The following is a 14,056-nucleotide window of genomic DNA, read 5'->3' as shown; positions in this document are numbered from 1 at the left end:
TCCATAGATGTATAAATTTACTTTTAGGGATCTGGCAGAGCTCTATACAAAAGGGGATGACAGCTCTATCAAATCATATTAAAAGAGAAAAAGAAAAGAGAAGAGAAGAACTCATTCTAGTAGAAGCAAACCCCAAGTATCAAAGAAAATCCAAAAGAGGATGCCACTCAGATGATGGCTTGGCATGGGTAACCGTTGCCCTCCCCATCTCTCTTCCTCTACTCATAGCAGTTGAGGGTGGTGGTACAAGTTTTGGAGCAACCAGCTCATTTTTGCTAATGGTAAATATAGACCCAAGAGCTAATATTATTATATGAAGACCTCATCGAAGCTGAATTCCCTTGGCTCTGTTTCAAGAAACTAATAGAATTTTGGAAACCCCATTATTCAGAATGCTTGCATTTGAAGTTGAACCCCAGGATTAGGTCTTAATAGCTCCCTAAAGTTTTGGTTGCTAAAGGCTCAATTGCTGTGCTGCTTTAATCCTCTGGGAAGTTCATGTTGTCTTGGTACTTATGATAGAATTGAATCCATAATTGTATATAAATATAACAATCTAATAAAAAAAGTTCCTCGTATATATAACTATATAATATTTTAATAAAAATTAAAGATATTAACTATTAGATTAATTAATAACATTATAAAAATATTAAAATCAAATTATGTTAAAAGTTAAAATAAAAATATTAAATTTTACTTTAAACATAATAGAGGGACCAAAGTGAAATTTAACTATTTTTTATGATTTTTTTATTAATCTCATTATAGGTTGTGATTATATAACTATGTAATATTTCAATAAAAAATTAACTATATTAACTATTTAGACTAATTAATAACATTATAAAAATATTAAAATCAAATTATGTTAAAAGTTAAAATAAAAATATTATATCTGCTCTTTTTCACACAATACCTAAAACTATCCATAGCCTCTCCTCAACCTATACATAGAAAGATAATGCGTTTCAATACACTCAAACTCACGTCCTCCTATATTAGCAACAATACCCATATCAGTCGAACTAAAACTCAATCAAAACCTATTTTTTGTGATTTAAAAAAAAGTACTAATATTAATGCTCCTGCGTGTCAAAGGAGGTTCATTAGGACTTCCTTGGGTTTTTTACACAAATGGTATAGAAAATAATACTGAAATAGGATGTCAGAAAAAAAATTTACCAAAATAGGTTACTTTTTCATTGGAGCCTATTAGGTAGGCGCCAATGAATAAAAAATAATAATTTTTTTTGAATAAAATATTTTTTATATTTTTTTAATAATTTTTTTAAAAAAAATACAAGTCAAAATACGGTCAACGGGTCGGGTTGGGTCGGGTGGCGCCTATCAGGTAGGTGCCAATGAAGGTGCCTCACAGAGAGACGCCAATGAAGGTGCCTCATAGAGAGGCGCCAATGAATATTGTAATTTTGTATTAATATTGTAATTATTTTATAATTAAATTTGTATTTATAGTTTTGGATTAGTATTTTGTATGAATATTGTAATTTTTTATATGAATATTGTAATTTTGTATGAATATTGTAATATTATAATTTTGTATGAATATTGTAATATTGTAATTTTGTATGAATATTGTAATGTCGGGATATATTGTAATATTGTAATTTTTTGTATGAATATTGTAATTATTTTATAATTAATTTTTTGTAATTTAGGATTATGTTATAAATTTTTGTGTTTGTAATTATTTAAAATTTAATTTATTAGTAATTTAGGATTAAGCTATAAGTTGTTGTGTTTAGTTTAATATTTGGTGAGTTTACATATAAAGTTTATAAAAAAATTAAAAATCATCTTATTAAAAGTTTAATTATAAAAAAATTAAAAATTATTTTATTAAAAATTTAATTATAACTGACTTTTTTAATCATATAGTTGTTGTTAACTAATTTAATTTTTATATAATGTAACTTTTATATAATTAAATTTTATTTGATTTTGTACTTATTTAACAGTATTTATTGATTTTTTGAAACAAATTAACTGAATTCATTTTTTTATTACAAAATTACAAACACAAAATTACAATATTCATATAAAAAATTACAATATTCATACAAAATACTAATCCAAAACTATAAATACAAATTTAATTATAAAATAATTACAATATTAATACAAAATTACAATATTCATTGGCGCCTCTCTATGAGGCACCTTCATTAGCGCCTCTCTGTAAGGCACCTTCATTGGCGCCTACCTGATAGGCGCCACCCAACCCAACCTGACCCGTTGACCGTATTTTGACTCGTATTTTTTTAAAAAAAATTATTAAAAAAATATAAAAAATATTTTATTAAAAAAAATTATTATTTTTTTATTCATTGGTGCCTACCTAATAGGCTCCAATGAAAAAGTAACCTATTTTGGTAAAAAAAATTTCTGACATCCTATTTCAGTATTTTTTTTCTATACCATTTGTGTAAAAAACCCGACTTCCTTTATATATATGCAGTTACGGGTCGGGTGAATGATGACAGAAAATTACCATCCAAATTATTAAATGATATCTTTACATTTGGTTGACATGAGCCAACCAGATTTCCATTAATACCCCATTCCACACCCGATTCAATTGATCGTCAAATCTGAATATATGATGCCATCATGTTGTCAAAACAACTGAAGTTAATCTATTTTTTAATTATATCAATTCAATCATTCATTTTAATTTAAACTTACATTTATAGTATTTAATTATTTAGTTCATCAACTTCAACTTCAACTTATGGGAATTATATTAAGTCAATTTAAAAATTAAGACTCAAATTTAAATTCAATTTTTAAATTTTAATAATAATATTATATCTCGAGACACAAATCTCCACATAAATCACATTTTATTTCTAAAAGTTTTGCTTCACATTAAAATTGTGATATATGCATTTATATGTATATATATAAATAAACGACCAACCAATAATCGGACACTACAACGAAAAGCCATATAGTTGTTTTCATATTACTGTCATTTTTTTTACTTAAAATTCATATATTTCATGCAAATTGACAAGTAAAAGGCATAAGTGCCAACTTATAGCACCCATACCTAACCACATGAATGTAAAAAAATTAAAAAATAAACGGTTCCCTAGGTAAAAGTGTTGTGGAGGTACTATAATGTTGAAGAAGCTACATAAAAAAAAAGAAAAAAAATTACAATATCCACAGCTGTCTGAATTAGGTGAAATTTTGAGGATGAAATTTTGTATTTAAAAGGGGGAGAAATGTAACATCCTCAAAGTATAGAGGCTGTGGTTCGGTGGCATACTAGGTTAGGAAAATTAAAGACTTTTTAGAAATAGATTAAATAGGAATTGCAGGGTAAAAGTATAGAAGGTAGTTAGAGCTAATAGAAATTTGAAATATTTTTGGGATAGGAAAATTTGATTTGAGGTAATGACTAAATTGTAGGAAAATGAAAAATAGTGATGCAAAAGTGTAAAAATTAAAAGTTAAGTTAATAACATAGAGTAGATGGAAAACAAGGAAGGATTAGGAAGAAATTTTACCAAATAAAATGTGATTCATGCATGGGAATTGTAAAGATGATAATGGTTAAAATAGTAATTAGCAAAGCAAGATATTTATGGATAATGATTTGGGCCAAAGTGTACAAATGATAGGATGAAGGACAATTTAGCCATTTTTCGCAAAAATCATGATATTTTTATTATGAAGAGTGTAGAAGGAAGAAAAGAGGAGAAAGCCTTCATCTTTTTCTTCCAACCCACCCATCGCTTCCTTTTTCTCTCAAAACTAAACTTTCACTCTTATTCCATCTAAGTCATTTTCACCATTTTTGTGCCCTTCAAGCTTGTTTCTTCATTTTTCTTTCATGATTTCTCAAACAAATCAAGAGTAGAGCAAGGTAGATACTTTAGCTTCATGAAAAAGGAGTTGATAGTTACTTGAAAGAAAGAGACAAGTTAGGGTTAATTGTGACATCATGAAATCACGATAAGGGATGGGAAAATCTTTATGAAGTTCATATTATTTTTTATTTTGATCATAAATATGTTATTTAAAAATTATTTTAACAAGTAAATGCTATGTACTGGTTATTGAAATGAAGAAAAAGGGAAGAAAGAAGAAGACCAAATTGTAGAAAAATAAAAAGGTGTAGCCAATGAGTGAAAAAGTAAGAAGAATCATCAAACAAGCCTTGGTTGTAAGTACTAGAAGGATTTAATTTCATTTTTTCTAGATATCTATAATAGAAATTACTAATTAAATGTTTAAATCTTAGTTTTATATGCAATAGTAATGTAAATGACTAAATTATAAAGATGGTAAACTATGGTATAAAAAAGTGAATGAGAATAAAGAGATTATTGTGTGTGGGGTAAAGATGTTAAATGAAATGGAATTTATATGTGAAATTATAATATCAATGACTAAATTAAAGTTTGCATAATTGATATGCACCTAAGTAGAAGGATGTGAATTATTAGGATATTGATGTCATGCCATTAAGGAATATATTATGAACTTATTATTTATTTGCTTGGGCGGTGCTCAGTTATCCGCTTTGACGGTGGTCAGTTTATCCGCTTCAGCGGTGTTTATTCGCGATGGTGATGTTCAGTTCCTTTCCGTATGTCTTGATTATTCTAATCATTCCACTTTGGGCAATAAATGTCAAAAGTGAATTGGTAAGTATAATTTAATCGAGTGTGGTTAAAATTATAGAAATTTACTCATATTAATTACAATATAATATGTAGGTTTATGATTAAATTCTTGCAGTACTTACTAAGCTATTTTAGCTTAACGTGTAGGTTAAAGACGAGAGGAGAAGGCAGAAAGTGGTCTAAGACTTGCTCGTTTCATTACATCTTGACACCAAGAGAGTAGGACTTCTAAATTTTGGGTTAGAGTGACATGTACATAGGTTTTTAAGTTAAGGATTTAAGTATGATGGTCTATGTTACAAACATTGTAATTTTTGAAGGATTTAAATGAAATATTAGTATGTTAATGTTGTATGATAATCTAAAAGTGTTTCAGTGTCTTTTATACTGAAATTGGAATTATGACTGGAATGAAATTGAGTTTTCTTGCAGAGAATAAGTTACAAGAATTTTTTTAGAAGTTTTCAAAATTTTCAAACTACAGAGGATACGGCTTCTGAAAGTTACATGGTGTAGCCATACGGTCGTGTGGTATACACGTGCTAGTGGCACGACCGTGTATCTTATGGGAAAAGTTATTCTTGGAACCACACAGTGTAATACCCCCTACCCGTATTCGTCGCCGGAATAGGGTATGAGGCATTACCAGATTTTACCGAATTAATTTTCCATTATTACCAGTTAAATACTATTCATTTATCGAAACATGTCATGACGTCCCTTGGATGGACCTCCGAAGCCCAAAACATACATCGGGACTAAACTGAGACTATATCGAAATTATAAGAATTTTTATTTTTATTTTTTTTAAAACTCAATATAACCCCTTTATAAATTTCTAACAGTCCCTGCAATTTTAAACCGAGATCAATCCAACACAACCAATCCATTTCAACATATTTTCAAGATAGATTTAACATATTCATAAGATAACCTCATCACATACCAAAACCAAAATTTGTTAGCCATACCAATGGCTAACCATATATTCATTTCACATTAAGATTACTTTACTAGCTTAAACATGCAATTGATTTCCAAAATAAAGTTTCTTTATATACCGAGATCTTGAGGTTGATAGTGTTATACGTCTCTGACCGAATCCGACCTTCGAGCTCTCAACACTACAAAACAGGGGAAAAAGAAATAGGGTAAGCACTTTGTGCTTAGTAAGTTCATGTAACAAGAATTATACTTACCTAATATTTTCAATACAATGCAATAAACATTCATACACCCATTCAATACATTATTCCCCTATCATGCACAAACTCAACATTCAAATTAGTCCAATAATTTCCATGTACCAATAATATATAACATGATTGATGAGCTCATCAATACCATGATTTCTATTTTCTTGTTATTTTTCCCTATTTATCCGGTTGAATTTCTCGAAATTTCGATGGATTTTCAGGGGTACACTTTAGTGTACAAATCCGGGTCCGTTAATTCATATTCATGTGCGTACATTTCCATTTCAGAGAGCACACTCCCGCGAACCTCATCCTTACAGCGGGATTACCAGTCCAGGCTAAATCTCCTGCAATGACAATTACTCTAATGAGCTTGGATCTGAATTACCAATCCAGGCTAAATTCAGACCCTAATTCGGATTACCCGTCCGAGCTAAATCCATTTTCCACATATTCTTCGGGAGGGCTATATCAGAATAGGATCACCCGTCCGGGCTAGATCCTTTTTACCGTCAATTCCTTTTCAGAGATCCATCGAATTTTCCTTCCATTCAACTGGGATTTATTTCCCTTTTTTATCAAATATATCAATGTTTCATTAATTTTCATATAATGAACATTCAAATCATATTCACATCAATAACAAACATTTCAAGCATTTAAGAATATAATTCAAGTTACACGAACTTACCTCGATACTTGTTCGTAAACAAAAATCTACTAATCCAGAAATTTTTCTTTTCCTCGATCTAGCTTCGTATTTGAATTTTCTGGATCTAAATAAATAAATTTAATCATTAATCTACTACATTTCATGTTCATATGTAACATTCTCTATAATTCCACTACTATTTATAGTGCATTCAAAGTTGTCTCACTGAGTCATAGTCACTAAATTATTTATATCTTGAGCTAAGGAACTCCAATTAAGATCCGCTAATTTTCCCAGAAACTAAACTCACATATCTTCTTACCATAAAATTTTCAGAATTTTTTGTTTAGCCAATAAGTACATTTTATTCTTTAAAGTTTCCCCTGTTTCACTATTCGACAGTTCCAACCCCTCTTCACTAAAAATTAATTATCTCATTGTACAGAATTTGGATGATGTTCTTGTTTGTTTCTTTTGAAAATAGACTCATTAAGTATTTTAAAAATATAAATTTAAGCCCCTAACTATTTTTATACAATATTTTATGATTTTCCAAAGTCAGAATAGGGGAACCCGAATTCATTCTAACCTTGTCTCACAAAATCTATTATATCTCATGATTTACAATTCCATTGCTTACACGTTTCTTTTATAAGAAACTAGACTCAATATGATTTAATTTCATATTTTATTAATCCTATAATTCGATCTCTAAAATTTTTGGTGATTTTTCAAAGTTAGACTACTGCTGCTGTCCAAAACTGTTTTAGTGCATGATGTTAATTACCATTTTTCCCCTAAGCTTTCAATAAATGATAATTTCATCCCTGATCAATTAACCTCTCAATTGAGCTTATTTTTCTCAATTAACACTTTATTCTATCACTTTAAACTACTTTATAACCTTTTGAAATCAGAATTTTAGCACTAGACTTTAATTCCAAACCTTTTCACAATTAGGTCCTACAAATCAATTTCTTTTGAAATTACCTAATAAAATCATCTCATAAACAAATTAAAGCTTAAATTTCATGCTATTTTATCATAAAATTACAGCACTCAACCATGGTGACTTTCAATTTTATTCATGAAATCAAAAACTAATGAATTTAGTAATAGGACCTAGTTGTAAAAGTCTTAAAAACATAAAAATTACAAGAAAAAGGTAAGGATTAACTCACTTGGTGAAAAAATTATGAAAAACCAGCTTGAATAAACCCTTAGGACGTTTTTGGCTGATGAGAATGCAGAAAAATAAAGAGAATTCTAGATATTCCAATTTGGTCCCATTTTTATGTTAGTAAAATTTCTTATTTTCCCATTTTACCCTTATTTCACCAATTCTCCTGATTTTTCTCAGCTTATGCCACCCAAAATATCTCCTTTTGGGCTTATTTGCAATTTATGTCCCTCCTCATTTAAAAATTGAGCTATTTAATCCTTCTAGTAACTTTTGCACCTTTTTCAATTTAGTCCTTTTCACTTAATTGACACCCAAACATTAAAATTTTCTAACGAAATTTTAATACCTTATTACTAACATTTCATAAATATTTATAAAAATATTTTTGACTCGATTTTACGAGATCGAGGTCTCGGTACCTTTTTTTACCCAATTTCTAATTTTTATTTTCTAACTAACCACTAAATCGGTAAAATTTTTTTATCTATATTTTCATACGATTTTCCTACCATATCAATATTCATGAAAAAATATTAAAATAAATTTATTTTTAAATCAGATTTGTGGCTACGAAACTCTGTTCCGATAATCTTGAATTTAGGCCATTATACACAGTTTTAGTTTGTTACACAGGCTAGGGACACGACCTTGTGGCTTACACGGGTCATACACACAACCGTGTGATCATTGGAGGTAGTTTTTAAATAAAACACATGGCCTCAGAGACTTACACGGCCTAGGAACTTGGTTGTGTGCCCTGCATTTCTTCAAATTTTGTTTTTGACCCCAAAATGTTGTTGTAAATGCAATGATGACCTAATATATATTTATCGATTTTGCAATTAATATTAATAATGTAATTTTGAGTTGAGTAACTTATAAGAATTAAGTTTTTATCAGTGAAACATTAAGTTGGCCATTCTGATATGTAATGTAGTACTTATATACTTGGTTCAATAACCGGGTCGAGTATAGGGGTGTTACATTTAGTGGTATTAGAGCTTAGGTTATTTGATATTTAAGTTGAGAACGAGTCTAGATGTACATGCCATATAGTATATATTGATGTGATGAGATTATGTTTAGTTAATTATGAATTTATGAATTATAGAAAAATCTGAAGATGTCGTATAGATCTCAAGAAGGTTTGAAAGATGAGCTTGAAAGTAGGGCATCAAATATGGATAGAGAAAGGAATTGACCTAGCCTCAAGTGCAAGATGAACTAGGTGACCCTGTAAATCTAGAGTTGGATAGAGAAAAACAAAAGCAATCTTCTGAAAGAAGAAGTTTTAATTACTACGGCTCTTTTACAATCGATGAATCAGTTGTTACAGAAACTTGTGAGAACAACCAATGTTCCACCACTACCCCCTCCTATTTTTCTACACTTCAGCCATCGATCTCCTCTAGAGTAGATTAGAAAGTATGGAGTAGAGGAATTTAAAGGAAAGAAAGATGGTGATCTTGCTAAAGTTGAGGAATTGTTAGAAAAATCAGAGAGTATTCGAAGAACTACAATGTTCAAAAAAAGAGAAGTTGAAATGTACAGTGCCGTTGTTGAAAGGAGAAACCTATCAGTGGTGACTACTGTTTGAAATGTAAACCTAGCAGAAAAGATTAACTAAAGTTTCTTTTTAGCTGAGTTTAAGAAGAATTATGTAGGATAGCTTTACCTATAGCAAAATAAACGTGAATTTCTGGATTTAAAACAAAACAATATGACAATGGCAGAATATGAGAGAAAATTTGTCAAGTTAAGTAAATATGATAGAGAAAAAGTTACTACAGAGGCAAATATGTGCCAACAATTTGAGTATGGGTTGAATGAAGAAATCTTTGATCCTATTATTGCCCTAAATTTACAAGATTTCTTAGTGTTAGTTTATCGGGCTCTAAGGATAGAAGAAGGGTTAAGTAAAAATAAAGAGAAAGGTTTGGGAAAACAAGCAGCAACTAGCTCTATGCCACCACTGTCATCTAAAAGGACTAGAGATTTTAGAGGGTCTAGATATTCAGCACCTATTGGAAGGCCAAGAATCAGAGGTTAGTCAAGGCAAACAGAACAAACAACTTCAGTGGCTAGTATTGGAGGTTCTAGGAAGAAATCTATTATGTTGTGCGAACATTGTGGAAAACCTCATTTGGATAAGTTTCAATTGATTTCTCGAACTTGTTTTTGATGTGGTTCTAAGGATTATATGATTTTGGATTCCTCGAAACTATCAGAGAATATAATAGAACAGTCAGTGTGGGGTAGTTCAGGGCAACAAAGAGGTTGAAAATCTAAAATTGTTACTGGTAGTGGAAGTGGTAAAATGTCAACAAGGGAAACAATATGTAGAGTAGAATATTGGGTACCCCGCACATACGATATCAGGACTCAAGAGGAAAGAGAAGCACCCGATGTAATCACCGATGAATTTTCTTTATTTATAATTAATTTGATTGATCCTAGTGCCACACATTCGTATATTTGCATGGCATTAGTCAAAGAAAAAGAATTACCAATAGAATTTATTAAGCATTAGGTTATAGTAATGAATCCTTTCAGGCAAAGTGAGAGAGAAAACAGAGTATATAGGTGTTGCCCTTTAAAAAATTAAAGATTGTGAATTTCCAGTAGGTCTTATGGCATTGTCGTTTCATGAATTTGATATTATTTTTGGTATGGATTAGTTATATGAATACGAAGTTGTAGTTGATTGCAAACTAACCACCTCCATATGTACCAACATCTAGAGTAGAAATCCTACACAAAAGATGTGAAAAGCGGTATCTACAAGTATACAAGTCAGATTGTAATATAGTTACAACGGGGTAGGTAAGTACTCCGAGGATCGTACCCAAGGAAGGCGAGCACTAAATTAATTTTAACCTAAACATAAATAGATCTAATTAGTATTTTAATTGGATTATAGTATGAAGCATCAAAAGAAAGATTTTTGATAAACTATCCTAAAAATAATAAGAAAATAAATAAAAGTAAAGTAAATAAATGAAAAAAGAGAAATCAAATAATCAAATATGTATCAAATATGGGCATGCATGATTAGCTTACTTTGGTAGTCATAATCAACTGCTGTCTTGGGATTTCTTGTTCAATCAACTAGTCAATACCTTAGTAGAATCTTTCGATTTGTCCACTGAAATACTGAGTCGAAAAGAACTGCTTATCTTCCAACCTTACAGTCCAAATCGGTTCAGGGTTATATTGTTTATGAATTGGCCATACTTTGGGTTAATTCTGACCTTGATGACTTCTTAGGGTTTCCAGGCCTAGGTTTTGGATTATTCCTTTCCTGAACAGCTGATTCGTTAAGAAATCCCTACAAAAAAGTTAATTATTCATACCTCCACTCGCTAATCCCCCATAGGAGGATTAGTTCCTCAATGATCTAATAAATGATATAAACTTGATGGAAAGAATGAACATAAAGAACAATTCAAGAATACAGTTTAGAAGAAGCCTAGTTTGTATTGAAATTAAGCTCATAATCCTCACAGTGTTTGACAGTAATTCTAGAATCTGATTTCTCCACAAAAATAAATAACAAAAATAGAAATCTAAAAACTTAAGAAAAGGGAAAAACTAAAGACTAAATCTAAAGAGAAAATCATACACTATGAAGGATGTGTCTAATACAATATGAAAGATGTGTCTAACATGTGCTAAATGAGCCTATTTATAGACTTTAGGTTGGTTGTCATCCTTAACCCTAGGTCAGTTGCTGTCCTCGTGTTTAACGTTTGATTGTGCGGACCAAAATTCCCTTGGCTCATAATTATTTTCGCACTTTAGGAGCTTGAAATTAAGCATTATCATTAGGATCTTATTATGTTTTATTAAGCTTTGTTAAAGCTAAAAAAATGTGCAAACTGAGTCTTTTATTGAACTTAGGGGTCAAATGAGGCTTAAGGGTGACCTAATGAACTTTGTAAGTGTGCAAGAGACCATGAGAAGGCGTATGAAATAGATATTGGTTGATATGTCGCAAAACGGAATGCTCAATGTCGCAATATAAGGAGCAGAATGGAGAAATCACGAAATTACCTCCGATGTCGCGACATAGTTTAATGGTTTTGCGACATACCCCTAAAGATATCCCAAAGAGAAGTATATTGACTTTTATGTCATGAAACGGGTCCTGGTGTGTTGTGACATCAACTCTGGACAAATAACACAAGCCAAGGGGTGTTTTGGTCCACATAATCAAACTTAAATCTCGAGAACATCATCTAACCTAAGGTTAAGGACGACAACCACATGAGATTTATAAATAGTCTCCTTTGTCAGATGTAAAAGACACCAATTACTTAGCTTAGTTTTCTGCTTTTTATTTTAGTTTAGCTTTTCTTCCTTTTTAGGTTTTAGATTTATTTTTGAAGTTGTTCTTGTTTATCTTAAGAGATCTGATTTGTGGAGACTGTCAAACTCTATGGATTTGATTTATTATTAATACAAATCAGGTGTTTTCTTAAACTCTATGTTTTAATTCATTTATTATGTTTTCTCTTTACATCAATTCCATATTGTTTATGAAAACCATAAGGAACTAATCCTTCTATTGGGGATTAACGAGTGGAGGTATTATCCATTAACTGTTTTGTCGGGTTACTTAATGGATTATTTATTTGGGAAAAGAAGAACTTAAAACCCTAGGCCTGACAACCTTGGAAAGTAATCAATGTGGGAATTAACCTAAAATTGGTTTGGCCTATCCGTAAACACCTTCACCCCAAACTAGTTTGGACTGTGAGGTCGGAAGATAAGTAGTTCTTGCTGACTTATTGTTTGAGTCAAAAACTAGAAGATCCTGTTGGGATAGCAATGAGTTGATTGACGAGGAACCCAAATTGACAGTTGAGGGTAAATACCAAAGCGAGCTAATCACCCATAATCAGATTTGATTTATCCTATTCTCTAATCTCTTGAATTTTGTTTCTTTATGTTGTTTTATTTTGTTATTATAAGAAATCTTAAAAACTTTCTTTTATTACCATCGTACTATAACTAAATTAAAGTACTAATTAGATCTTTTGGTGTTTAGATTAAAATTAATCTAGCACTCGCCTCCCTTGGGTACGATCCTTGTAGTACTCACCTATTCCATTGTAACTATATTACAACTAGATCCGCATACTTGCAGATACTGCCTCATATATCTATATTTTTTGCTGCAGTATTCACACTCTAGATGTGAGTATGTCCGGAGGTAGTCAAGTTGTTGGCACTGTTGCCGGGGAGATAACGTCACTAGTTTGATTTTAATTTTTGCACTTCAAAAGGAATGATTAGAAAATTTTGAGGTTATAAATACAATTTTATTTTATTTATTACCACTAAACTTCTCTTTTTGGGTTTAGTGTATGACTCATAGTAGAAGCACACCTATTGTAGCAGTCATAGATCTAGAGAGAATAATCTAAAGAAATCTTCAACAGCAACAGTAGTAGCAGTAGATGAAAATCCACCAGCACCAGCACCACTACCCGATAACATGCACATGACTCGTAACGAGAGAACCTTAAGAGACAATGCATTACCAAGTCTGGACATGGTTTAGGAGAGTATAACAAGGCCGAATATTACATCAAATAATTTTGAGATTAAACCGGCAATGATTCGAATGATCTTGAATAACTTGCAATTTAGGGGCATAATGATTGAGGATCTGAATCAACACTTAAAACGGTTTCTCCAATTGTGTGATACTTTTAAGTACAACTGGGTCACTAATGACGCTATTTATATTCAGTTGTTTCCCTATTCTTTGATTGGTAATGCCTTTTCTTGGTTAGATTTGCAGGCACCAGGGTTTATGACGACATGGGATGAGCTCACTAGAAAGTTCTTACAAAATTTCTTCCTTTTTAGCAAAGTGATTCAACTAAAAAGAGAGATTGTTGTCTTTAGACAGATGGAAGGGGAGAGTTTCTATGAGGCATGAGAGTGCTTCAAAACGTTGATTCAAAAGTGCCTGCACCAGAAATTCCCTGAGTGGATGCGACTGCAATAGTTTTATACTGGGTTGGATGCGAATGCAAGATCAGGATTGAACGGAGCAACAGAAGGAGCCCTCATGAACAGAACGTACAAGGATGTGCTTGAAATAATTGAAAACATGAAATTGAACTCCTATCAATAGCCCATTGAAAGATTCACATATGGCTAGAACACTGCCATGGTGAAAGTTATCTAAGAGGATGACAGGTATCAAGCTAGTGATAGACTTAATCGTATCGAATCTGCTAATAAACCGTCTATGTGTGGAGAAGACAAACTGCTCTTTCACTACATCAACATTCTTACCAAAGATATGGGTTATGTCAGAAATAGGGGTGGAAACCTTTATTCAAATACA

The 14,056-nt window shown here is 31.1% G+C and overlaps 1 non-coding gene across 1 annotated transcript; it reads right to left on the bottom strand.

The window, feature by feature from the left end:
• Positions 1-13,580: 13,580 nt before the first annotated feature.
• On the bottom strand, positions 13,581-13,686 carry LOC121225947 (small nucleolar RNA R71). Its single transcript, XR_005923849.1, has one exon. It is a non-coding gene; the product is annotated as a small nucleolar RNA R71 (small nucleolar RNA).
• Positions 13,687-14,056: the final 370 nt, after the last annotated feature.

The sequence above is a fragment of the Gossypium hirsutum genome, chromosome D13 (assembly GCF_007990345.1).
Source record: "Gossypium hirsutum isolate 1008001.06 chromosome D13, Gossypium_hirsutum_v2.1, whole genome shotgun sequence".
Classification (NCBI taxonomy): Eukaryota; Viridiplantae; Streptophyta; class Magnoliopsida; order Malvales; family Malvaceae; genus Gossypium; species Gossypium hirsutum.
Note: the sequence above shows the minus strand (reverse complement) of the source record. Positions and strands in the feature narration are given on the sequence as shown.